Genomic DNA, 6,748 nt, shown 5'->3' with positions numbered 1-6,748 from the left:
ATTTATTTATGTTTTAAGAGTATTGGTTTTTTGGGGGTTTTTGTTGTTGTTGTTGTTGTTGTTGTTGTTTTTTGAGACAGGTTCTCACTATGTAGTTGAGACTGACCTGGAGCTCACTATGTAGCCCAGGCTGGTCTCGAACTTACAATGATCATCCTGCCTCAGCCCACAGAGTGCTGAGATTACAGGCATGTGCCACCACACATGGCTAAGAGTATTGTTTTTTTAAGTTAGATAAAAGTGTATTAGAGAATAAATTAATGATTCAACCCAATCTTATTCTATAATTAAGTGAAGCCCTAAGAAGATTTTCAGTTTTATTATGTAAATAACTTGAACTTAATCAAATATATATAGTGTACACAATTATATTGGTGCATTTGAATGTAAATTGCATTGATTTATTTCTGAAAAAGAATGTACAAGTTATGTCCTAGTACTTTAAATTTGAGATTAAACAAATAAAATTTGAAATTTTTATTCATTTATGCCAGAAATTGGTATCCAGTTATTGTGATGGACACCAACTTATTTCTAATTTGGATGCACTTTATTAAGGCTTAGATCTGTGTGTAGATGTAAGTGAAATGTGGAGTGGAGACATTGAGGAAACCAGATCATGGTTACTGTCTTTTGAGTAATCACACAAATTAATATGCCAGAGTGCATTAAAATACACTGTGCTTTGGACATTCTGCAGAACTGAAGAGAATACCTCTTAGTCCAAGGAATGGCCCATTTTAAATACATTAAAGAGCAATCAGGAAGAATTGTAGTTTACAGTAAAGTTTAAAGTTTTAAAATCAGTACTCATATATCCAGAATGGATATTTATAGGTAGATTTAAATGTGATCAAGTTGTGAATAAATATAATGAAAATTGTAGACATGCTGAGCTTTTGGTTTTTTCTATGTAGTTTGTTTTGTGATGGGAGAATATCAACAAATGTAATATAATTGAGTATTGCCAAACGATGAGTGCTTTCCCATTTTGTGACAGTCATAAAAAGACAAAACAGGAAAGCAGATTCTTATAGCAGATAGTTATCAAATCCATCAGGCCAAGATAAGCCATTTCCTAATCAGAAGCAGAATCTAAGCAGTGATTTGCGCTAATTATCATATGAAAATTAAATAAGAGTTACGCCACAGAATTCAAATTGAATACCTGCATTGTTGTTCTGATTTGGTATGACTGTTGAAAGTATATTGTCAGGGCAACTGGAAATCTGCTCTTGTCAAAACAGAATTTGGTATAAAGTAAGTGTTATACTTCTTTATGAAACTCATAATACATTATAATTACTGCAATTTAAGATTTTCTGCAGAAAGGAGGGAGGAAGAAGAAAAAAAAGAAGAAAGGAAATATTATTTAGTCTTTTAACTGTTGTAGTTACTAATTTTAAAATTTTCTCCTTCATTTCCACTTCATCTTTCAAGTCTCTTTCATTCCCAGGCTGTTCTTCCCCCTAGTGCTGACAGTTGCAAAGGAATCCTGCCAAACAAGAATTAGAAGAAATCTGGATGTTCACCCATCTTTGCCCAAATCTCCTGGACTTCCTTTCTTCCCACCTTGTATCATTTGTGTCTCATTTATCCCTCTGTTCTACGTTTCTAAATAATTGTGTTAAAGGCTTTATTTTTATTAGGTTCTTGTTTTCTTTAATTGATATATGGGCATGATTGTCATATCAATTTTCCTGAAGAAAAGGTTGGGAAAGGCTCAGCTGTTACAGGCAGGGTGCAGAGAAGTAGAAAAGAGTCTAAGATAAAATGTTGAGTTCTCTTCCATTAATTAAAAAAAAAATGTTCTACCCATTGCATAATCACCTCTGCTACCATCCTATTCTTGAGGGACTGAAAAGACAAATCTCATTGTTTCCAAGTGCAGAAATAATGAAACATAGAAAGCTTACTTTCCAAATAAAAACATAAATACCACTGGTTTTACCTTACTGGCCTTTTCTTTCTTAACTTTGTGTTCTCTAGAAAACCAGATAAAGAATTAGCTATTTTATAGTTGGATAGGGGAGTCTTGGTACCATCAACTTCAGAGGCCAACTAAAAATTTGTGGTTAAATAAAATAAAATGCATGATTTATTTTTTTATGGCATGTTGCTTAAACACCACACGCCTTCACATTGGTGACTAAATATTACCCTTCTCCTAACTCTGAACATGAATTTTTTGAATGAAACATAGTACCAAAATAAAATATATGACAGTTATTGACTTGTAAAGAAGTGGATTCCAAAATGCAAACTCAAAGATATGTTGCCTTTTAGAAAAATTCTACTGTTTTTAATTCATAGGTATTAAAGATTAACATTGAATGATTAAAATTGTTCAAACCATTTTCTTGAATAACAAACTTCTGCACTACTCACACCACCAGTTATTGAGGTTATTAGAATAAGGAAATATGACTGAAGGCTTTTGCTTGTCTAGTTGTTTACAAATTCTGCTAGCTTTGTCAATAAAATAGTATGCTATAGATTATATCTGAAATTGATAAACATCTTAAAATATTTAAATGCCCAACTTTTGTTTAAAGGTTGGAAATCAAGGAAAATAAAAGCAGACTGCATTTATCTAGTGGGTCAAGTAGAGAGAAAATTTTCTTTCCCAACATGAGAACTCTATTCAGGAGTGGAAGTCAGTCTAGCAAACTGGAGTTAGTTACATTTCTGTGGGATGCTAAAATTAAATTAAGCTATTAGTATTTATTCTTGGATAAATTTACAAGAAAAATATGTTCTCACAAGTGATTATTACCCTTAACTATTTCAAGTAGTACTTATTAAATATCTCAATTTTCTTTCATAATTTTCTTCTTAATTTTAGCAAATTGTAAAAATTCTTTGAAGTTCAGCTACTTCTTAAAGACATGCGGATACCAAGAACCAAAGATATTTGTATTGTCAGAACATATACTTTTTGAGAATTAATAACTGAGGCAATAATCCTAATACATTTCTTTTGATATATTAGTTTTACATATGGATTTCAGAGACACAAAGAATGAAATAATAGCCATGTCCTCAAAGGACGTTTCAGATTTGCCAGGCAGAGTGTGAGCAAGTGTCTCCTGACTGTTCATTGGGCTCACTTTTTTCTCAGATGGGCATATTGTCTGTTTCACACAAACACTCCCACCCAGCCACCCAAATTACTATTGATAGAACACAGGCTTTAATAATATAATTTGTTTCCAAGCAGCAAATACTTTCCTTAGGCTTTCAAAGTCATACTGAAAATTCTTTTTGTTTGTTTGTTTGTTTTGAACTCTCTATATTCTAAATCTTTTGAAATCTTATCTCCTTTATTCATGGTTTGGTAATTTTATATGCCATAGTATATCTTTTTTAAAAAAATTAGAAAAATGCATTTAAATGGAAAGTATAGCATTATGGAAAGAATAAAATATTTAGCCTACTGACTTTCTTGAGTTTTATTCAAGTTATCATTTCATTCCCTTGCAAAAGAACCTAGGAGATAAAAATTTGACAATATATTCAAAAGTATTACATAAATTTCTGCTTTTTGCTTCACCTTTCCTTTATAGTCTCTTCATTTCTCTGTGCCTTCAGATTGCTTTTTGTCAAGTTATACAGCTATTCATAAAAGTGTTTATGTAAACATCTTTATATGTGATTTTATGTCATGTCAGCATTATCTGCCTGTTATGATCCCCAGCAGCCTACTTAAGAGAAAGCACCCCTGTGAATTTTCTTCTCTCTTTTGTTTTGTTTTGCTTTTTTGAGACTGGATCTTACTGTGTAGTTGAGATTGATCTGGAACTCACTATGTAGCCCAGGCTGGTCTCAAACTCAAAGTGATCCTCCTGCCTCAGCATCCCGAGTGCTGGGATTACAGGTGTGCGCCACCACACCTGGCTCATCAGTGAACTTTCTAGTGTATAAAATGATCACATAAAAGATCATTAGTTAAATTATTTTTTAAAAAGCCAAAAGATTATTTCATGTCCTTTATATAAATACTTTGTGAATTCCCTTAGGTATTTTGTTTCTTTTTCCCCTTAAAAGAGTTCCTAGAGGAGTTACAATTATCTATGTTTGTAACTGAAGTCTTTTTAATTTAAACTAAGTCATGTATAAAAGGACTTTTGTGAAGAAATATTAAAATAAGCATTTAGGCATATGGACAAAAAGTTATCTAGTACCTTTTAAAGAGTTCTTCATGTGGATTGCTTTCCAGTTTCAGCATCAAATGTATTTAAATTGAATGAGCTATATTTTTTTCATATTGAGTCTGTCGTGGGAATTGTTAATGATATTCACTGCTGCTTTCTTCACATCTCCTGAGACAACTTCATTTTCACATTTTCATTCAATTGTGTCAGACTTTCGTGTGCTTGTTGAACAAGGGAATTTCGTTTTGGAAGGTTGTCTTATGGGGTCATCATGTCACTTTGATTAGATATTCTTATTCAGGCATAACATATTTGTTGAAAAAAACGTGTTAGTGTTGATGGTTTTAATTATACTTAAGATAGGAAAATCCACAAAATTAGCATCACTTGTATTTCCACTTTTGGTAATTTGTAGTTAGCAAGCTTAACTCTTGCAACACTTCATTTTAATTTTGAATGTACGTGTTTAAGATATTACTTTCTTGACTGATAAATAATGAGCCATTGGTTATAGTTAGTAATGTGTGTGTGTTAGGGTGTCATAGCAGACCAGGATATAGTACATAGTGTCACATCAAGGATGATAAATTTTATAATACTGTTTTGCATAGGGACGAGACCTTTTATGCAAGGTTGTAATAGTTAAATAATGTTACTTTATGAGGAAATCTCACTTTCCTTAGTAATATTAGATAGTAAATCTAAAGTCTCATTTTATATTTTTCTTAAATCTCTTTTTGAAAATGACTTCTTTTATAATAGTTTCTAAATTTTCTTTATAATTATTTTTTCCTTTGTTCTAAAGAAAATCAGGCATATGTTTTTCTTCTGGGCACTGAAATAGGATAGAAATTTTATCCTCAACCCTCAATTGCTGTTTTTTACTGCTATAAAAAGAAAGAAAGAAACAAACAAACCCTTGCATTATATTGTTGAAAAGGCATTAAATTCTCAGCTGGTAAATTCCAACAACACTAAAACCTTTCTGTTATTGTGACTTAATTCAAAGCAGGATTGTATGTCCCTATGAACGAGTTTCAAACTTTCATAGAGTTTCAGGCTTCTGTTGGATATGCTATACTTTCATTGAAAGGTATTGGGAAACATAGCTCAGGTTCACTTGCTACAAAGTCACAGTTGCCATTGTTGGAGCCCAAGGCGTGAATACATATTCTCCTGCCATATGCTTAGTCTACTTTCTACTCCCCTTATCAAAGGCTGTAGGAAAGGTATTTTCTACATTCTAGCTGTTTGTGATTCTTTTGAGGAAAAAAAAGAGCTTCTATATTTTTGTAATACTTAGCTGAATTATACTCATTCACATATTTTACATAATATTATAACTTCATTTTGTTATCTACAATAGTAAATTTTCATTGGTTAGGTTATGTTTTGATCATCTTTATATCTTTAATCTGGATAGATCCTTTATGTTTGGATTATGTTCAAAAGAATTTCAGTAAATACACAAAACTGCAAGCTAAGAGACTGTTTTACACATGAAAAGATGTTATGATTGTTAATAACTAACATATATGGAGTGAAACTGTACATTCACATTCTCTTTTTAACTTAATCCTCATTTAATTTACTTAGTATATTCCCTGCTGTTAGAAGTGTGTGCATTTCACAGGGTACGGTACCTGAAACTAAGAAAAGTCAAATGGTTTGCTCTGAGTCACAATTAGTAACTCTAGAGAAAGAAAATAATAATGAGACTGGAAGATTTAACAAGTTTGATCTATTTCCTAGAATTATCATAGAGGATAGAAAAGGAGACACACAGGACTTTGATAACTATGATTATAAACTGACTTTAAAAGTGATAAAAAGTAAAGAACTAATGTCAGTGAAATGCAGCTACAAGCTTTGTCTTCTCCCTCCACAAAAACTTCAAAAAGAAAAAAAAAAAATTTGAAAATACACTCGTTCATCTTTTTTGTGGCGAAAGAAACTGTCTGGATCAAATTTGTCTGCCCTCTGGGAAAGACAACTTTTAATGCAACTAAGAAAATCTGGAATTACAACTGTAAGAATGATCAACATAGGAAAAGGAGTGGTCAAAACAACATTAATAGAATGATTCATAATCTGTTATCCTCTGTCTCAGTCTTTCTGTCTCTCTCTCTGTCTCTGTCTCTCTCTCTCTCCCTGTCTTTCAGACACATGCAGAAAAGGAATGTTGAATAATCCAACATCCTTTCATGTAAAAACTTGAGATATTAGGTAAGAATTTCAACACTTATCTTCAATTGTGAAGATAAAAGAATAAACATTTTGGAAGAGCCGAAATTAACATGCTCATTGGTAAAAACCCATAATGTTTCAACTTTAAGGATCAAAGAAAGACAGCTTGCTTTAGTCACTGCTATTCATCATCTTTGAGAGGGTCTATCCAGAGAAATTAGAAAAGGAAAAACTCAGTCAGAAGCATCCAAATTAAAGAAGCAGAGGCAGGCATGGTGGTGCATACCTGTAATCCCAGCACTTGGGAGGCTGAGGCAGGAGGATCGCTGTGAGTTCGAGACCAGTCTGGACTACATAGTGAATTCCAGGTCAGTCTCAACTACATAGTGAGACCCTGTCTCAAAAAA

General features: G+C 32.4%; 1 protein-coding gene across 13 annotated transcripts in view; it reads left to right on the top strand.

The window, feature by feature from the left end:
- Positions 1-6,748, top strand: part of Nrxn1 (neurexin 1) — a 986,324-nt gene that overhangs the window by 30,645 nt on the left and 948,931 nt on the right. The gene's annotated exons all lie outside the window — the stretch shown is intronic.

Source organism: Fukomys damarensis, unplaced genomic scaffold (assembly GCF_012274545.1).
Source record: "Fukomys damarensis isolate Sample0158 unplaced genomic scaffold, DMR_v1.0_HiC HiC_scaffold_2, whole genome shotgun sequence".
Classification (NCBI taxonomy): Eukaryota; Metazoa; Chordata; class Mammalia; order Rodentia; family Bathyergidae; genus Fukomys; species Fukomys damarensis.
The sequence above is the reverse complement of the archived record's forward strand: the minus strand, read 5'-3'. Positions and strand labels throughout refer to the sequence as shown.